The sequence below is a fragment of the Ursus americanus genome, chromosome 35 (genome assembly GCF_024610735.1).
Source record: "Ursus americanus isolate L20-20 chromosome 35, mUrsAme1.1.p, whole genome shotgun sequence".
Classification (NCBI taxonomy): Eukaryota; Metazoa; Chordata; class Mammalia; order Carnivora; family Ursidae; genus Ursus; species Ursus americanus.
This window is the reverse complement of record NC_142161.1, coordinates 1357429-1378290: the sequence shown is the minus strand read 5'-3', so window position 1 is coordinate 1378290 and position 20862 is coordinate 1357429. Positions and strand designations below refer to the sequence as shown.

Sequence of the window (20862 nt, the reverse complement as noted above, 5' to 3'; positions counted from 1 at the left end):
GCTCTAACCCCATTCATAGTGAGCAATACTCTTCGAGGCATTCTTTTTTTTTTTTAAGATTTTATTTATTTGAGAGAGAGTGAGTGAGAGCACAAACAGGTGAGAGGGGCAGAGGGAGAGAGAAAAGCAGACCCTTGCTGAGCAGAAGCCCCATCCGGGACTCGATCCCAGGACCCTGCGGTCCTGACTTGAGCTGAAGGCAGATGGTTCACCGACTGAGCCACCCAGGCTCCCCTCCCCGCATCATTCTTGAGCAGCACCACCAATACGCTGACAGGTGCTCTGTGTCCTTCTAGATGTGACTGATGATGGCGCTGTCTGGTCCTGGCTGTATCAGAGGATCCCAGAGGAGGAGGGCCTGCCTCCTGACAAGGTGAGCTCGCCTGTCTATCCCCGAGGAACAAATGTTGCTTTCTGGGTTTCTTTCCAATCAAATTCAGATGAAATTCAGACAGTATACACTGTGTTGGCGAATTGAACATAATACTAAAACAAGAATCATTTTCCTAATGTCAACTGCTTGTATATGGAAATGAAATTATTTTTATATACAGATTTTATGTAAAAAGCTATATATACTTTTGAGATTCTACATATGGAACTTCCCTGGTGGGGAGAGCGTTGAGTGGTTGTCTCTGCCAACCGTTAGCTGATTAGCGAGGACATTTAGCATTGGCGACACCAAACGTGGTTCTAAACGCTGTGGTAGGATCCTGTCCCTCAGTAACACTTTCTCCTGCTTGGATGAAGCATTTTGTAGTCACCGTCCTGAATGGACTGGACAGACATGTCCCCCAGGAAAAACAACTTCCTAAGGCATCCCCAGTTCACTTACTTTGGGGTCGTTGGACTCAACCACTGTGTTCCATCTGGGTTCCTAAAGTCATTGAGGGAAATAAAGCTCATGCAGACAGATAGTGTGTAGCATGACCTGAGCCTCACGGTGTCCTCTTTTCTGTACCTGCAGGGGACAGGAGCATCTGGTGAATGCGGTACGTATTCTGGAATCAGCCTCTTCCTGAGACAAAACACTAGATGTTAATGCAGGTGGGGCATCCTTGCCATCCTCAGTCTGGCGAGCCGCCCTGATTGGGTTGTGGGGGTGTGGTGGACAGGAGATTTCCCAGGTGAAAAAGTGTGTCCATGTGTCTACAGTCCTAGGAAGCCATTGTATTCCCTGTGTGTGGTGTGGGTGTGTGTGCGTGAGGCTTGGGCTTGGGGTGTCTTTTGTGGCTCCATGTGGTGTGATTGTGAGTGTGTGTGTGAGAGAGAGAGAGAAGAACAAAGACAGAAAGACAGAGAGACATAGACAGACAGACAAAGCCAAAGAGAGCGATGACCGAGAAAGAGAGACAGAGAGGGGGAGAAAGCGAGAGAATGGTGTTTCTCCAGGAGATATGTCAGACAGATACTGCATGATGTCACCCTTCTCCAAAGCCATGTCATCACACTGCGCACTTTAGAGCCTTACTGCAGTGGGTGGCCCAGCAGGGGCACTTCAGTCCATGCTTGGAAACCAGCTGGCTCCATACACCCCAGCCTCGTGTCCATATCAAGCAACAGTCCATGAATATTCTTGGGCAACAAGAGGAATGTGCTGACGGGTACTCTGTGTCCTAGATGCCTTGGAGGAAGCCCTGGATCCCATCAAAGGAGACAGCGCCGGAGGCACACCTCTCGCTTTGGTGAGCTAGAAGTTCTTTGTCCGAGGAACAGATGTTGCTTTCTTGGTTTCTTTCCAATCAAATTCAGATGAAATTCAGACAGTATATTCTGTGTTGGCGAATTGAACATAACACGAAAACAAAAATCATTTTCCTAATGTCAACTGCTTGTATGTGGAAATGAAATTATTTTTATATACAGATTTTATGTAAAAAGCTATATGTACTTTTGAGATTCTACATATGGAACTTCCCTGGTGGGGAGAGCGTTGAGTGGTTGTCTCTGCCAACCGTTAGCTGATTCGCGAGGACATTTAGCATTGGCGACACCAAACGTGGTTCTAAACGCTGTGGTAGGATCCTGTCCCTCAGTAACACTTTCTCCTGCTTGGATGAAGCATTTTGTAGTCACCGTCCTGAATGGACTGGACAGACATGTCCCCCAGGAAAAACAACTTCCTAAGGCATCCCCAGTTCACTTCTTTGGGGTTGTTGGACTCAACCACTGTGTTCTATCTGGGTTCCTAAAGTCATTGAGGGAAATAAAGCTCATGCAGACAGACAGTGTGTAGCATGACCTGAGCCTCACGGTGTCCTCTTTTCTGTACCTGCAGGGGACAGGAGCATCTGGTGAATGCGGTACGTATTCTGGAATCAGCCTCTTCCTGAGACAAAACACTAGATGTTAATGCAGGTGGGGCATCCTTGCCATCCTCAGTCTGGCGAGCCGCCCTGATTGGGTTGTGGGGGTGTGGTGGACAGGAGATTTCCCAGGTGGAAAAGTGTGTCCATGTGTCTACAGTCCTAGGAAGCCATTGTATTCCCTGTGTGTGGTGTGGGTGTGTGTGCGTGAGGCTTGGGCTTGGGGTGTCTTTTGTGGCTCTATGTGGTGTGTTTGTCAGTGTGTGTGTGTGAGAGAGAGAGAGAGGAACAAAGACAGAAAGACAGACATAGGCAGAGAGACAAAGACAAAGAGAGAGATGACCGAGAAAGAGAGACAGAGAGGGGGAGAAAGCGAGAGAATGGTGTTTCTCCAGGAGATATGTCAGACAGATATTGCATGATGTCACCCTTCTCCAAAGCCATGTCATCACACTGCGCACTTTAGAGCCTTACTGCAGTGGGTGGCCCAGCAGGGGCACTTCAGTCCATGCTTGGAAACCAGCTGGCTCCATACACCCCTGCCTCGTGTCCATATCAAGCAACAGTCCATGAATATTCTTGGGCAACAAGAGGAATGTGCTGACGGGTACTCTGTGTCCTAGATGCCTTGGAGGAAGCCCTGGATCCCATCAAAGGAGACAGCGCCGGAGGCACACCTCTCGCCTTGGTGAGCTAGAAGTTCTTTGTCCGAGGAACAGATGTTGCTTTCTTGGTTTCTTTCCAATCAAATTCAGATGAAATTCAGACAGTATATTCTGTGTTGGCGAATTGAACATAATACTAAAACAAAAATCATTTTCCTAATGTCAACTGCTTGTATATGGAAATGAAATTATTTTTATATACAGATTTTATGTAAAAAGCTATATGTACTTTTGAGATTCTACATATGGAACTTCCCTGGTGGGGAGAGCGTTGAGTGGTTGTCTCTGCCAACCGTTAGCTAATTAGCGAGGACATTTAGCATTGGCGACACCAAACGTGGTTCTAAACGCTGTGGTAGGATCCTGTCCCTCAGTAACACTTTCTCCTGCTTGGATGAAGCATTTTGTAGTCACCGTCCTGAATGGACTGGACAGACATGTCCCCCAGGAAAAACAACTTCCTAAGGCATCCCCAGTTCACTTACTTTGGGGTCGTTGGACTCAACCACTGTGTTCCATCTGGGTTCCTAAAGTCATTGAGGGAAATAAAGCTCATGCAGACAGACAGTGTGTAGCATGACCTGAGCCTCACGGTGTCCTCTTTTCTGTACCTGCAGGTGACACCTTCAACCATCACCAGCGAGAGCGGTACGTATTCTGGAATCAGCCTCTTCCTGAGATAAAACTCTAGATGTTAATGCAGGTGGGGCATCTTTGCAATCCTCAGTCTGGCGAGCCGCCCTGATTGGGTTGTGGGGGTGTGGGGCACCAGAGATTTCCCAGGTGAAAAGATGTGTCCATGTGTCTACAGTCCTAGGAAGGCATTGTATTCCCTGTGTGTGGTGTGGGTGTGTGTTCATGAGGCTTGGGGTTGGGGTTTCTTTTGTGGCTCTATGTGGTGTGATTGTGAGTGTGTGATTTTGTGTGGGAGACAGGGAGAGACAGACACAGACAGAGAGATGCAGAGAGGGAGAGGGAGAGATGGAAAGAGTGAGAGAGAGATTGCATATGTCTCCAGGAGGTGTATCCCACTGCCACTGCACAATTCCCATTGTCCACATTCTCAAAAAAAAAAAGAAAAAGAAAAAGAAAGAAAGAAAGAAAGAAAAGAAAAGAGAATAAAAGACAAGATGAGATAAAGAAATCTCATTACAGGGCACATATTTTATCCCTATTAGCGCAGGAGGCCCAGTGGTGGCGTTCAGCCCATGCCTGGGAACCAAATGCCTCCATATGCTCTAACCCCATTCATACTGAGCAATACTCTTCGAGGCATTCTTTTTTTTTTTTTTTAAGATTTTATTTATTTGAGAGAGAGTGAGTGAGAGCACAAACAGGTGAGAGGGGCAGAGGGAGAGAGAAAAGCAGACCCTTGCTGAGCAGAAGCCCCATCCGGGACTCGATCCCAGGACCCTGCAGTCCTGACTTGAGCTGAAGGCAGATGGTTCACCGACTGAGCCACCCAGGCCCCCCTCCCCGCATCATTCTTGAGCAGCACCACCAATACGCTGACAGGTGCTCTGTGTCCTTCTAGATGTGACTGATGATGGCGCTGTCTGGTCCTGGCTGTATCAGAGGATCCCAGAGGAGGAGGGCCTGCCTCCTGACAAGGTGAGCTCGCCTGTCTATCCCCGAGGAACAAATGTTGCTTTCTGGGTTTCTTTCCAATCAAATTCAGATGAAATTCAGACAGTATATTCTGTGTTGGCGAATTGAACATAATACTAAAACAAAAATCATTTTCCTAATGTCAACTGCTTATATATGGAAATGAAATTATTTTTATATACAGATTTTATGTAAAAAGCTATATATACTTTTGAGATTCTACATATGGAACTTCCCTGGTGGGGAGAGCGTTGAGTGGTTGTCTCTGCCAACCGTTAGCTGATTCGAGAGGACATTTAGCATTGGCGACACCAAACGTGGTTCTAAACGCTGTGGTAGGATCCTGTCCCTCAGCAACACTTTCTCCTGCTTGGATGAAGCATTTTGTAGTCACCGTCCTGAATGGACTGGACAGACATGTCCCCCAGGAAAAACAACTTCCTAAGGCATCCCCAGTTCACTTACTTTGGGGTCGTTGGACTCAACCACTGTGTTCCATCTGGGTTCCTAAAGTCATTGAGGGAAATAAAGCTCATGCAGACAGATAGTGTGTAGCATGACCTGAGCCTCACGGTGTCCTCTTTTCTGTACCTGCAGGGGACAGGAGCATCTGGTGAATGCGGTACGTATTCTGGAATCAGCCTCTTCCTGAGACAAAACACTAGATGTTAATGCAGGTGGGGCATCCTTGCCATCCTCAGTCTGGCGAGCCGCCCTGATTGGGTTGTGGGGGTGTGGTGGACAGGAGATTTCCCAGGTGAAAAAGTGTGTCCATGTGTCTACAGTCCTAGGAAGCCATTGTATTCCCTGTGTGTGGTGTGGGTGTGTGTGCGTGAGGCTTGGGCTTGGGGTGTCTTTTGTGGCTCCATGTGGTGTGATTGTGAGTGTGTGTGTGTGAGAGAGAGAGAAGAACAAAGACAGAAAGACAGAGAGACATAGACAGACAGACAAAGACAAAGAGAGCGATGACCGAGAAAGAGAGACAGAGAGGGGGAGAAAGCGAGAGAATGGTGTTTCTCCAGGAGATATGTCAGACAGATACTGCATGATGTCACCCTTCTCCAAAGCCATGTCATCACACTGCGCACTTTAGAGCCTTACTGCAGTGGGTGGCCCAGCAGGGGCACTTCAGTCCATGCTTGGAAACCAGCTGGCTCCATACACCCCAGCCTCGTGTCCATATCAAGCAACAGTCCATGAATATTCTTGGGCAACAAGAGGAATGTGCTGACGGGTACTCTGTGTCCTAGATGCCTTGGAGGAAGCCCTGGATCCCATCAAAGGAGACAGCGCCGGAGGCACACCTCTCGCCTTGGTGAGCTAGAAGTTCTTTGTCCGAGGAACAGATGTTGCTTTCTTGGTTTCTTTCCAATCAAATTCAGATGAAATTCAGACAGTATATTCTGTGTTGGCGAATTGAACATAATACTAAAACAAAAATCATTTTCCTAATGTCAACTGCTTGTATATGGAAATGAAATTATTTTTATATACAGATTTTATGTAAAAAGCTATATGTACTTTTGAGATTCTACATATGGAACTTCCCTGGTGGGGAGAGCGTTGAGTGGTTGTCTCTGCCAACCGTTAGCTAATTAGCGAGGACATTTAGCATTGGCGACACCAAACGTGGTTCTAAACGCTGTGGTAGGATCCTGTCCCTCAGTAACACTTTCTCCTGCTTGGATGAAGCATTTTGTAGTCACCGTCCTGAATGGACTGGACAGACATGTCCCCCAGGAAAAACAACTTCCTAAGGCATCCCCAGTTCACTTACTTTGGGGTCGTTGGACTCAACCACTGTGTTCCATCTGGGTTCCTAAAGTCATTGAGGGAAATAAAGCTCATGCAGACAGACAGTGTGTAGCATGACCTGAGCCTCACGGTGTCCTCTTTTCTGTACCTGCAGGTGACACCTTCAACCATCACCAGCGAGAGCGGTACGTATTCTGGAATCAGCCTCTTCCTGAGATAAAACTCTAGATGTTAATGCAGGTGGGGCATCTTTGCAATCCTCAGTCTGGCGAGCCGCCCTGATTGGGTTGTGGGGGTGTGGGGCACCAGAGATTTCCCAGGTGAAAAGATGTGTCCATGTGTCTACAGTCCTAGGAAGGCATTGTATTCCCTGTGTGTGGTGTGGGTGTGTGTTCATGAGGCTTGGGGTTGGGGTTTCTTTTGTGGCTCTATGTGGTGTGATTGTGAGTGTGTGATTTTGTGTGGGAGACAGGGAGAGACAGACACAGACAGAGAGATGCAGAGAGGGAGAGGGAGAGATGGAAAGAGTGAGAGAGAGATTGCATATGTCTCCAGGAGGTGTATCCCACTGCCACTGCACAATTCCCATTGTCCACATTCTCAAAAAAAAAAAAAAAAAGAAAGAAAAAGAAAGAAAGAAAGAAAAGAAAAGAGAATAAAAGACAAGATGAGATAAAGAAATCTCATTACAGGGCACATATTTTATCCCTATTAGCGCAGGAGGCCCAGTGGTGGCGTTCAGCCCATGCCTGGGAACCAAATGCCTCCATATGCTCTCACCCCATTCATAGTGAGCAATACTCTTCGAGGCATTCTTTTTTTTTTTTTAAGATTTTATTTATTTGAGAGAGAGTGAGTGAGAGCACAAACAGGTGAGAGGGGCAGAGGGAGAGAGAAAAGCAGACCCTTGCTGAGCAGAAGCCCCATCCGGGACTCGATCCCAGGACCCTGCGGTCCTGACTTGAGCTGAAGGCAGATGGTTCACCGACTGAGCCACCCAGGGTCCCCTCCCCGCATCATTCTTGAGCAGCACCACCAATACGCTGACAGGTGCTCTGTGTCCTTCTAGATGTGACTGATGATGGCGCTGTCTGGTCCTGGCTGTATCAGAGGATCCCAGAGGAGGAGGGCCTGCCTCCTGACAAGGTGAGCTCGCCTGTCTGTCCCCGAGGAACAAATGTTGCTTTCTGGGTTTCTTTCCAATCAAATTCAGATGAAATTCAGACAGTATACACTGTGTTGGCGAATTGAACATAATACTAAAACAAAAATCATTTTCCTAATGTCAACTGCTTGTATATGGAAATGAAATTATTTTTATATACAGATTTTATGTAAAATCTATATATACTTTTGAGATTCTACATATGGAACTTCCCTGGTGGGGAGAGCGTTGAGTGGTTGTCTCTGCCAACCGTTAGCTGATTCGAGAGGACATTTAGCATTGGCGACACCAAACGTGGTTCTCAATGCTGTGGTAGGATCCTGTCCCTCAGCAACACTTTCTCCTGCTTGGATGAAGCATTTTGTAGTCACCGTCCTGAATGGACTGGACAGACATGTCCCCCAGGAAAAACAACTTCCTAAGGCATCCCCAGTTCACTTACTTTGGGGTTGTTGGACTCAACCACTGTGTTCTATCTGGGTTCCTAAAGTCATTGAGGGAAATAAAGCTCATGCAGACAGACAGTGTGTAGCATGACCTGAGCCTCACGGTGTCCTCTTTTCTGTACCTGCAGGGGACAGGAGCATCTGGTGAATGCGGTACGTATTCTGGAATCAGCCTCTTCCTGAGACAAAACACTAGATGTTAATGCAGGTGGGGCATCCTTGCCATCCTCAGTCTGGCGAGCCGCCCTGATTGGGTTGTGGGGGTGTGGTGGACAGGAGATTTCCCAGGTGAAAAAGTGTGTCCATGTGTCTACAGTCCTAGGAAGCCATTGTATTCCCTGTGTGTGGTGTGGGTGTGTGTGCGTGAGGCTTGGGCTTGGGGTGTCTTTTGTGGCTCTATGTGGTGTGATTGTGAGTGTGTGTGTGAGAGAGAGAGAGAAGAACAAAGACAGAAAGACAGAGAGACATAGACAGACAGACAAAGACAAAGAGAGCGATGACCGAGAAAGAGAGACAGAGAGGGGGAGAAAGCGAGAGAATGGTGTTTCTCCAGGAGATATGTCAGACAGATACTGCATGATGTCACCCTTCTCCAAAGCCATGTCATCACACTGCGCACTTTAGAGCCTTACTGCAGTGGGTGGCCCAGCAGGGGCACTTCAGTCCATGCTTGGAAACCAGCTGGCTCCATACACCCCAGCCTCGTGTCCATATCAAGCAACAGTCCATGAATATTCTTGGGTAACAAGAGGAATGTGCTGACGGGTACTCTGTGTCCTAGATGCCTTGGAGGAAGCCCTGGATCCCATCAAAGGAGACAGCGCCGGAGGCACACCTCTCGCCTTGGTGAGCTAGAAGTTCTTTGTCCGAGGAACGGATGTTGCTTTCTTGGTTTCTTTCCAATCAAATTCAGATGAAATTCAGACAGTATATTCTGTGTTGGCGAATTGAACATAATACTAAAACAAAAATCATTTTCCTAATGTCAACTGCTTGTATATGGAAATGAAATTATTTTTATATACAGATTTTATGTAAAAAGCTATATGTACTTTTGAGATTCTACATATGGAACTTCCCTGGTGGGGAGAGCGTTGAGTGGTTGTCTCTGCCAACCGTTAGCTGATTCGCGAGGACATTTAGCATTGGCGACACCAAACGTGGTTCTAAACGCTGTGGTAGGATCCTGTCCCTCAGTAACACTTTCTCCTGCTTGGATGAAGCATTTTGTAGTCACCGTCCTGAATGGACTGGACAGACATGTCCCCCAGGAAAAACAACTTCCTAAGGCATCCCCAGTTCACTTACTTTGGGGTTGTTGGACTCAACCACTGTGTTCTATCTGGGTTCCTAAAGTCATTGAGGGAAATAAAGCTCATGCAGACAGACAGTGTGTAGCATGACCTGAGCCTCACGGTGTCCTCTTTTCTGTACCTGCAGGGGACAGGAGCATCTGGTGAATGCGGTACGTATTCTGGAATCAGCCTCTTCCTGAGACAAAACACTAGATGTTAATGCAGGTGGGGCATCCTTGCCATCCTCAGTCTGGCGAGCCGCCCTGATTGGGTTGTGGGGGTGTGGTGGACAGGAGATTTCCCAGGTGAAAAAGTGTGTCCATGTGTCTACAGTCCTAGGAAGCCATTGTATTCCCTGTGTGTGGTGTGGGTGTGTGTGCGTGAGGCTTGGGCTTGGGGTGTCTTTTGTGGCTCTATGTGGTGTGATTGTGAGTGTGTGTGTGAGAGAGAGAGAGAAGAACAAAGACAGAAAGACAGAGAGACATAGACAGACAGACAAAGACAAAGAGAGCGATGACCGAGAAAGAGAGACAGAGAGGGGGAGAAAGCGAGAGAATGGTGTTTCTCCAGGAGATATGTCAGACAGATACTGCATGATGTCACCCTTCTCCAAAGCCATGTCATCACACTGCGCACTTTAGAGCCTTACTGCAGTGGGTGGCCCAGCAGGGGCACTTCAGTCCATGCTTGGAAACCAGCTGGCTCCATACACCCCAGCCTCGTGTCCATATCAAGCAACAGTCCATGAATATTCTTGGGTAACAAGAGGAATGTGCTGACGGGTACTCTGTGTCCTAGATGCCTTGGAGGAAGCCCTGGATCCCATCAAAGGAGACAGCGCCGGAGGCACACCTCTCGCCTTGGTGAGCTAGAAGTTCTTTGTCCGAGGAACAGATGTTGCTTTCTTGGTTTCTTTCCAATCAAATTCAGATGAAATTCAGACAGTATATTCTGTGTTGGCGAATTGAACATAATACTAAAACAAAAATCATTTTCCTAATGTCAACTGCTTGTATATGGAAATGAAATTATTTTTATATACAGATTTTATGTAAAAAGCTATATGTACTTTTGAGATTCTACATATGGAACTTCCCTGGTGGGGAGAGCGTTGAGTGGTTGTCTCTGCCAACCGTTAGCTGATTCGCGAGGGCATTTAGCATTGGCGACACCAAACGTGGTTCTAAACGCTGTGGTAGGATCCTGTCCCTCAGTAACACTTTCTCCTGCTTGGATGAAGCATTTTGTAGTCACCGTCCTGAATGGACTGGACAGACATGTCCCCCAGGAAAAACAACTTCCTAAGGCATCCCCAGTTCACTTACTTTGGGGTCGTTGGACTCAACCACTGTGTTCCATCTGGGTTCCTAAAGTCATTGAGGGAAATAAAGCTCATGCAGACAGACAGTGTGTAGCATGACCTGAGCCTCACGGTGTCCTCTTTTCTGTACCTGCAGGTGACACCTTCAACCATCACCAGCGAGAGTGGTACGTATTCTGGAATCAGGCTCTTCCTGAGATAAAACTCTAGATGTTAATGCAGGTGGGGCATCTTTGCAATCCTCAGTCTGGCGAGCCGCCCTGATTGGGTTGTGGGGGTGTGGGGCACCAGAGATTTCCCAGGTGAAAAGATGTGTCCATGTGTCTACAGTCCTAGGAAGGCATTGTATTCCCTGTGTGTGGTGTGGGTGTGTGTTCATGAGGCTTGGGGTTGGGGTTTCTTTTGTGGCTCTATGTGGTGTGATTGTGAGTGTGTGATTTTGTGTGGGAGACAGGGAGAGACAGACACAGACAGAGAGATGCAGAGAGGGAGAGGGAGAGATGGAAAGAGTGAGAGAGAGATTGCATATGTCTCCAGGAGGTGTATCCCACTGCCACTGCACAATTCCCATTGTCCACATTCTCAAAAAAAAAAAAAAAGAAAAAGAAAGAAAGAAAGAAAGAAAAGAAAAGAAAAGAAAAGAAAAGAAAAGAGAATAAAAGACAAGATGAGATAAAGAAATCTCATTACAGGGCACATATTTTATCCCTATTAGCGCAGGAGGCCCAGTGGTGGCGTTCAGCCCATGCCTGGGAACCAAATGCCTCCATATGCTCTAACCCCATTCATAGTGAGCAATACTCTTCGAGGCATTCTTTTTTTTTTTTTTAAGATTTTATTTATTTGAGAGAGAGTGAGTGAGAGCACAAACAGGTGAGAGGGGCAGAGGGAGAGAGAAAAGCAGACCCTTGCTGAGCAGAAGCCCCATCCGGGACTCGATCCCAGGACCCTGCGGTCCTGACTTGAGCTGAAGGCAGATGGTTCACCGACTGAGCCACCCAGGCTCCCCTCCCCGCATCATTCTTGAGCAGCACCACCAATACGCTGACAGGTACTCTGTGTCCTTCTAGATGTGACTGATGATGGCGCTGTCTGGTCCTGGCTGTATCAGAGGATCCCAGAGGAGGAGGGCCTGCCTCCTGACAAGGTGAGCTCGCCTGTCTATCCCCGAGGAACAAATGTTGCTTTCTGGGTTTCTTTCCAATCAAATTCAGATGAAATTCAGACAGTATACACTGTGTTGGCGAATTGAACATAATACTAAAACAAAAGTCATTTTCCTAATGTCAACTGCTTGTATATGGAAATGAAATTATTTTTATATACAGATTTTATGTAAAAAGCTATATGTACTTTTGAGATTCTACATATGGAACTTCCCTGGTGGGGAGAGCGTTGAGTGGTTGTCTCTGCCAACCGTTAGCTGATTCGAGAGGACATTTAGCATTGGCGACACCAAACATGGTTCTAAACGCTGTGGTAGGATCCTGTCCCTCAGTAACACTTTCTCCTGCTTGGATGAAGCATTTTGTAGTCACCGTCCTGAATGGACTGGACAGACATGTCCCCCAGGAAAAACAACTTCCTAAGGCATCCCCAGTTCACTTACTTTGGGGTCGTTGGACTCAACCACTGTGTTCCATCTGGGTTCCTAAAGTCATTGAGGGAAATAAAGCTCATGCAGACAGATAGTGTGTAGCATGACCTGGGCCTCACGGTGTCCTCTTTTCTGTACCTGCAGGGGACAGGAGCATCTGGTGAATGCGGTACGTATTCTGGAATCAGCCTCTTCCTGAGACACAACTCTAGATGTTAATGCAGGTGGGGCATCCTTGCCATCCTCAGTCTGGCGAGCCGCCCTGATTGGGTTGTGGTGGTGTGGTGGACAGGAGATTTCCCAGGTGAAAAAGTGTGTCCATGTGTCTACAGTCCTAGGAAGGCATTGTATTCCGTGTGTGTGGTGTGGGTGTGTGTGCGTGAGGCTTGGGTTTGGGGTGTCTTTTGTGGCTCTATGTGATAAGGTTGTATTTTTGTGTGGGAGACAGGGAGAGTCAGACACAGAAAGAGAGATGCAGAGATGCAGAGAGGGAGAGATGGAAAGAGCGAGAGAGAGATTGCATATTGCTCCAGGAGGTGTATCCCACTGCCACTGCACAATGTCCATTGTCCACATTCTCAAAAAAAAAAAAAAAAGAAAGAAAGAAAGAAAGAAAAGAAATTAAAAGAAAAGAAACGAAATGAAAAGACGAGATAAAGAGATCTCATCACAGCGCACACATTATAGCCCTATGACCGTGGGAGGCCAAGCGGTGGCCCTCAGCTCATGCCTGGGAACCAAATACCTCCATATGCTCTAACCCCATTCATACCGAGCAATACTCCCCGAGGCATTCTGCTGCAGAGGTGAGGTGAGAGGCACATCCTGGAGCACATTTCTCTCTTCTCCTCACCACATCCCTTATACTGGGAGCAGAGCAAGACCTTCACTTGGCTCCATGAGAGAGAGGCTCATATGCAGCTGCCCGGAGACCCTCCCTGGCTGACGGGAATTCTGGAGGCCTGTGTGAAGGCTGCTGGGCTGGCAGCACACACTGGCTCCTACGGTCCCTCTGAGCTGGTCTCCTGGGACTGACTGGGCCCAGGACAGAGGCTCTGGGAAGCGGGGCCAGGGTCTTTGCTCCTGTCAGAGTCCACTGACAGCGACGGGCCTGGTCCCCACATCGTGGTCACAGCCCACCGTCGGACCTTCCATCCATCTGCTCGGGGCCTCCCCTAGTCCTTCCAGGTCTCAGGGTCTTTGGTGAACACTGCAGGTACTGGTGTTTATGTGGCCACACCAGCTGGAGAATGCCCGTCCCCCCACTGACAGACTAGGGGAATTCGGACAAGTACCATTACCTTTACTGTCACATTCATCTCCTCTCTGGGCTAGGACGCTTACGGGCTGTCATCAATAGGAAGTGTGTGTCAAGTGCCCAAGATGAGCCCAGGCACGGGGCAGTCTACTTGATTGCCCAGCTGATGGTCACTCTCATGGCCCAGCATCACCCCAGGCCCGTGGCAGCCGCCTCCATGTTAGCTGCATTGGCTCATTGATCAACTGATTGACTAGGGAGCGTGTCAGTAAACCCATGATCGTTCCTCCACTGTTCCCATTGCAGAGAACAGTCTGGTTGTTGGAGATGACAGGAGAAGGGAAATAAGGAATTAATGATTCAGGGAGAGAGGAGAGAGGGTAGCAGGAGGGAGCAGAGGAAGGTAGGAAATCATGGGGACAAAAAGTCATGGGCACCACCGTGGCTGCCTCTTGAAAGAATGGGCTGACAGGCACTGCTTCCTGGTCCCAGTTATGAAATCTGAGGGCTGGGAAGGGCCCAGAGACCCTGGACGCCTTTCTCACCAGTGAGGTAAAGGGATCATGGCCCCATGGGTGGTGGGGTGGGGGGACTGCGGAGCTGAGGGCAGCATTGAGTTTTGGGGTCGGGGACATAATCCCGGGGGCAGTGGCCTGAATCCTCACTTCACCCTGATTGTCCCCTTTCCTTTCCCAAGACCAGGCCATGACGATGGCCACTGTCGTCCGTAAGGAAGACGACTTCGCAGGATGCGAAGCCTCGGACCCATAGATCCACCATCCGCATGTAATTTATTTCCTCTTTCATTTTTATACTCTTTTTTTTTTTGGTAAAGATTTATTTATTTTATTTTGGGAGAGACTGAGATGGCACGAGTGGGGGAGGGACAGAGGAAGAGAGAGGGAGACCCCAAAGCAGAATCCCCACTGAGGGCAGAGCCTGACATGGGACTTGACCCCAGGACCCAGAGATCATGACCTGAGCCGAAATCAGGAGTCACATGCTTACCCGCCTTTGCCACCCAGGCACCCGTCTCCTCTCTCTTACTGAGAAGGTCCTTTTTGTAGCTTTGGCCAAGTTCCTCTTTCCTGCTTTTTATGATCCTCCTCCTGCAGGACCTGGGCTCCTCCCGGCACTTGATGTTCTTGGATCTTCAAATCTATCATCTCTCTCTTCAGCCCTGTCATTTTTGGGGCCCAAGGCATGAGATGCACAAATGTTCTATTTCTACCAACTGTCACCAGCTCTCTTGGGAATCCTCTAAACCTAACCCCTCTCCTCTTCCAGAAAAAAATGTCTGATGCTCATGTGTACATTCATCACAATCCGAATTCTTGTTCCCCACGACTTCACCAACGATGACTTGGCTTTTCAGGGCCAACTCTAGACAACCTGATTGGAGCAAAATCATTCATTTGAGAAGCATCATCGGAAAGGAGGAAGCCCAATGGGCAGCACATTTTGGATGCTATGTTGAGGCCTCCAAAAGAAATTCTGAATCCAAAGTTGTTTCACTAAGAGACCAGAAGGGTATATCCTTTTTGTTCTCTCCTGGACAGAACAGTGGCATACCTGGACAGTCATGGCCCAGGAGTTCACTGAAGGCCCCTCTCCTTTTCCCATGTGCTCGATCAAGACTGAAAAAGGAAATCTAAGTTTCCCTTGTAATTCAGTTCTTATACAATGTGTGAATGATCTCCGACTTTGTCCAGAGAACAAAAAAGCCTCTAAAAAGGGTTCTCTTTACTTGGCCAAAAAGAAATATAGAGTTTCACAAGAAATTACAATTTTGCTGGAACACAGTTCATTATTTAAGACATAAACTGTTTCAAGTGGGCAAAACATTTTCATCCTTCCATTAAAAGTAGCAAAACTTTCAGAAACCTGTGAGCTCCCTGGGTGCAAATACACACTAGCGATGATGGCTCTCCAGTCTATTCCCTTGGGAACACACGGGCTCTCCCACTAAATGAGTAGCTGGAAGTTCCTTATCTCTAGGAATTTCACTACCCAGACTAGATTGCACTACCCTACTACGTGCAGACATGGCAGCATATTGCAAAGAGCCCTTGTAATAGTGCCCAAGGTTTTCACCAACAGCTTCAGGCCTCCATTCCTGAAATCTTCCTGGAAGCCTCTTCATGATCTTCAACCTCAGGCAGAGACATCAGAGAAAAACTGCCCTTACACATCCCCTGAAGGGACCCCTTCAGGTACTGTTTAAAAACAAAGCAGTATAACTCCTGGGAGTTCACCCTTGGCTTCACATGTCTCCACTAAAATAAATAAAATAATTTAAAAAATCAGAATTTCACACAATTAGAGGGCTACTCAAACTGAGGCTTCTCAGAGATCCTCTGGAAATAGCCAGTCTTCAGAAGCAGGCAGCTGCCCCAAGATTTTCAGAACAGGCAAATTGTGATGGCTAGTGGGCAGTTTCCACACAAGATATTGGGTCAAGACTCCCATTTGATTCTTTTTCTGTTTTGTATCTGCTCAGTTAAAATAATTCTTCTCATTTTCCATAAACCCTTGTTGCCATTCACCCAGAATGACCCCTTTACTCCCGTTTTCTTATTCTAATCATTCTACTAATTATTACCCTTGATAGGTCAGAACATCCCTGACGTCACTCCTGGGTTTCTGACTGCTGGATGTGCCGTCTGTCCGCGGACCCCCCATGGTACGTCCCTCTGGGAACTTCCGATTTCATCAAATGAAATGAATCACCAAGGTTGGACATTCCAACTCCTGTGTCAGCTCCAAACCGAGGCCACTTGTGATGATTCAGGCACACGACTTGGAGGAATTGCTACGTCTGCCCCAAATGAGAACAGTGTTCCCTTTGGTGGGAAGTGCATAAATAGAAAAAGCCTGTAAGAAATCTATCTCTAATGTTGGCAAAAGCGACTGGTAACTCTTGGCATGTCACTTAATCTCTCTACGTTTCAGTGCCTCCCACTAGAATATGGCTTACAGCCCCTGCTCTGCCCCCACCCACCTCAATAGGGCTGACCTGAGGATTTCAGGAAATGGTAACAGGTATTGTCCACGAGCAGTAAAGCATCCTCCCCATGTAAAGCTAAGAGTGAGCGTCCATCCTCTCTTGCTGTGGAGCCATCCACGTCCCCTCTCTGGATTCCACCACCACCAAGTGTCTACCTTATTCTTGCAGTCGCTCAGTGATTGAACACTTAGGGTGATTATGAAACACCAGTCATTTATTTTTCTTAAGGCTTTCCTTGTGTTTATTTACTTTTAGCCTCATAACATAATTCTAATAAGTAGGCCACAGTCACATTTCAACATCTCAGAACAGGCAAATGAGACACAGAGGGGTGTCCGTAACTTTCTCAGGTGCTGGCGGCTCCTGCCTGAAGTCAAGAGTATCACCTGACCCCAAGCAGTGAATCTGAAAACTCCGCCTCTGGCCAAACAACAGGGGGCACCCTACCAATGACCCAGTTGAAGGTACTGTGGGGATGGACTCATTAGGTTCATTCAAGAAGAATGATGCTACTTTATTCAGTGACCCGTATGTAAGAGATAACCATCAAAATGTGAAGCCACCTTCTTCTCTTCTGTATGCAAAGGCAAATGATCAAGTCAGTCAGTATCGCTGTAACTCCAGCAGTCAACGTGCATTTCTAACTCAAGAATGGGCTCACCTTTACCAGTAAACAACATCTTTAGCTAACGTACAGACCTTTAGCTGATGTTCGAACCAATATTGGCTGACACAGATCGCTCCCTGAAAGAGTGTTCTCGGATTTTAAAAAGTTAATAGGCCTTATTGACAACAGGAGGTTTAGACAAATCTAAGAGTTGAACAGATAACATAGAAAGTTCCCATAACCCACGCCCCCCGACCCCAATTCCTCCACTAATAACATCTTATATGGATGTGGTGCATTTGTTATAATTAGCAAAACAATATTGATACACTTTTATTAACTGGAGGTCTAGAAAGGAATTCAATTTTGAAATATGCCCCAACATGGACGGACCTTGAAAAGATATTATGCTCTGTGCGATAAAGCACGGAGAGAAAGACCAATATTTCATGATTCCACTTCAGGGCCCTGAAACCCTGCCACTCCAAGGCCTTTGCGGGGAGGCCAAGACAGATGCCTTCCAGGTCTCCAGGGAGTCCAGGGTCTCATCAAGGCATGTGGCCTGTGAACAAGCAGGTGGTGAGCAGAACAGAGAGTGGAGGGCACTCCTCACAGTTTGAGGGGCTGAGGAATTTTTCCTAGGTCGGCTCTGGGATGGCAGGTCCACCAGGAGTTGGCTGGATGGACCCAAACAGGCTCCTGCCTGTTGCTGATGAACAGAAGGGAGGAGAGTGCAGAGCAGAGAGGCCCAGGGGAGGCGAGCTGCTGCGGGTCCGACTGTGGAGCCATGGTCCTCAGGAGGGGCAGTGTGTCCCCCAGGGGACATTTGGGAGGGACTGACTGCGATAGGTGGCTGCAGAAAGGGAACCGGGAGGCCTGGAGGCTGACTGAGCACAGTCCATGGGGACAGTAACCGTTGTCACCACTCTGCCCTTGCTGTCACAGACCAAAGAAGCCCCTCTGCTGATCCAGAGCTTTCTGGGTTCGTGGGGCACACATCTATTGAGTAAACACAAGTTCTTTCTGGACCCCATGATTTCCTGACTTTGAGGCCCACGTCATCTGTCAATGAGCAGGTAGGCTGTCTTCTGTGTTTGTGGATGCCACCGCACCCCACCAGCTCTGGTTTTAATCAGGGCAGGAGCACAGCTGGGTCCTGGGCTGGGTCTGACAGTTGGCATTGCCTCTTCAGACATGCGTGGAGGCGGTCTGGCACAGCCTGGTTGGGAGGCTTGGTCATTCATAACATCTCATCAACTGCAATCCCTTGAAAACCAAGGAACTTCAGGAGCCATTCAGAGCCGCGGAAGCCCCCCAGAACTGAGAACATGCACCCCACTGCTTCCTTGGCAGGGGGTTATTATTTGCAGGGGAACCCCCAGGATGGGGGCCACACTGGGGTTTCCTGGGGGTGGGCGCAGAGGAGGGGCCGACAGCAGGAGTCAATGCTGAGCTGCACCAGCTCCCACTCCCAAAGCTGGGATCTGTGGACAGACAGGGAGGATGACTGAGAGGAAAGACATGTAACCGTGGGAGAAGGGCACACTTGAAGGAACATTCTAGGAGGAGGCACTGCCCTGGGCCCTGGGAGGATAAGGGGGGGTGGCAGGAGGGGTGAGGAGGAAGAGAAAAAGCAGGGAGCACTGGGCCTGCCCCTCAGGAGCACTGGTTGGTTCCTGCCATGTTCTCTCAGCTCCAACAGCCCTGGGGAAGATGAAACTGTCCACATCTTGGTGGCGGGAAGGATGAAGGGGAACGAGGGTCATGGGGGCCCAGCACTCAGAGTCTCCATCCATCAACATGGCTGTGCCCTCCCTCTCAGATGCTGGCAGAGGAGGAAGAATGTCGGGGAAAGAAAGCAGAGCGGTGGTGGCTGGGTGGCGGGAATGCGGGTGTCCGAGGGGGTTGATGTGACCAAAGGGTGGTCCTCCTGCCCTGTCCACAGGGTACCAGATCCCCTACCGCCTGGCCAGCAAAAGCCCCAGCACATTCGCGTCGGTGGAAGTGGGGACCACAGTGAGGCAGTTCACAGCAGCCAAGCTGGCCCTGGAGTTGGCATACATCTTCAGGCTTTTGGCCAAGATGAAACACCACTATGGGCTGCTGCTGGTGGCCACTGTCATCACCACTGAGAAGAGACGTACGACCCCGGGGCCCAAGTCCACTGTTGTGGTGCTGTGGGGAGGAGAGCTGGGCCTAAATGAGAGCCATGAACTTGCTGGGTCCATGGCTTCCTGGGTCAGGCCCTGCACTGTCGCATGTCTGCACAGCCCATTTACCAGAAAGACAGGAATGTCCAAGGTTTAAAGCTGGAGACGCGGCTCAGCGAGGTTGTGTAACTGGCCCAGGGTGGCTCTGAGTCATCCTGTTGGAGTGCAGCTCCCTGAAGCCAGGCACTTGATGGCTGATGTTCAAAACCAGGTGCCCAGCTCAGCAGGGGCTCAATAAACAAGTTTTCTACCCAGCAGTCATAGGGAGATCTGTCTCCACGGACACTGCTTCCGTTCCAAGCACTGGTGAGATGTTTATTGTACATTGTCTTGGTTTATCCTCACAAAGGCCTGGGGAACAAAGTGCTGTGAGCCCCAGTTCTACAAAAGTGGGGCCCAGACGGATTCAGTCATTTGCCGGGGACACAGCTGTGAAGCCGTGACGTGGACACCCTCCACAGACACTCAGTCTCCTCCACCTACAGAAATCTGCTGTGGGTTCCCATCTCAGCGAGCGCCTGACATGCCCTCCAGCCTCACTCTGGAATCTGCCTCAGTAGACTCCCTCCCCAGGGCCGCCCCAACTCCAGGTTGGGAGATCAGGGCCAGACCCAGAGGTCTCAGGGAAGAGGATGACAGGAAGGTGCTTGCGCACAGAGTAAATGGGTGGGCTCTGGGAGTCCCCAAGCATCAGGCTCTGGAGCTGTGTGACCTTAGGCAAGGCCCTTCCCCTCTCTGTTCCCTGCACTCACCTGGTGGCCTCTTGGGAAGCCCGAGGGCCAGAATGGTCCGCAGAACTCCGGGGACAGAGCTGGTGCCATGGCTGCACTCAGAATGTGAGCCAGTGTCCCCGTGGCCTGCGGGATCACTCTAGGAGAAGATCTAGACAGTCTTAGGGAGGCATGAATTGAGCCCAGAGTGCTTGGAAAACCATCCCAAGGGCCGATCCGAAACCTACAAAAGGTAGAAGGCAAAGGAGCCTAGCGTGCACTGAGCCCGTGCCACGCTCTGGCCACCTTCCAGGCACTGCGGCTCACTGCTCTCTCAAATTCCCTCACAAGCAGGCTGAGCAGCTGGGGAAGCTGATCCCCACAAGGTGGAAGGGCCCACTGAGCTCTGGCACCTGCTCGGAGGCTGCCCTGGCTGGAACACCCAGCTGCTCAGGACAGGGCTGCTCAGCCCAGGCACATGGCTGACCCTTGCGATGGCCAACGGGGGGACGCTGGTGTCCCCCATCTGTGGCTTCAGAGCTTCCAGGGCTCCACACCTTCCAGGGGAAGGCCGTAGCCTGCTGTGAGTCCCCCGACCTCAACCGCCGAGCCTCAGTCCCCCAAGGATGAAGACAAATGCACAGCCCCTCCTCTGACAAGGTTACCTCTACTGCTAACTGGAGGAAGGAAGCCTTGAAGTCACTGGAGACGCCAAAGCTTGAGGTGGGTGGAGAGACAGCCATGCATAGTTGGCCCCTGGCTTTTGGCACATAGCGCTGTCTGACCTGCAGCTGCCAGCACAGGGGTGGGGTTGGCGAGACCGGGGACAGGCACCAGGAGAACCCCTCCTGCAGCTTTGGCCCAGGTCCTCAGGCTCCCCCTTGTCCGGGGCATGCTCAGGGCCCTGAGTGC

At 49.3% G+C, this 20862-nt stretch overlaps 1 long non-coding RNA gene across 2 annotated transcripts; it reads left to right on the top strand.

Moving 5' to 3' along the window:
* Window positions 1–6487: 6487 nt before the first annotated feature.
* On the top strand, window positions 6488–20842 carry LOC123791281 (uncharacterized). 2 transcript variants are annotated; one of them, XR_006779329.2, is made up of 5 exons: window positions 12284–12327; window positions 14114–14202; window positions 16028–16887; window positions 17976–18106; window positions 18976–20842. It is a non-coding gene; the product is annotated as an uncharacterized LOC123791281 (long non-coding RNA). The 2 variants fall into 2 exon arrangements; XR_015722999.1 differs by lacking the exons at window positions 12284–12327; window positions 17976–18106; window positions 18976–20842 and adding an exon at window positions 6488–6519 and having other exon boundaries at window positions 16028–16304.
* Window positions 20843–20862: the final 20 nt, after the last annotated feature.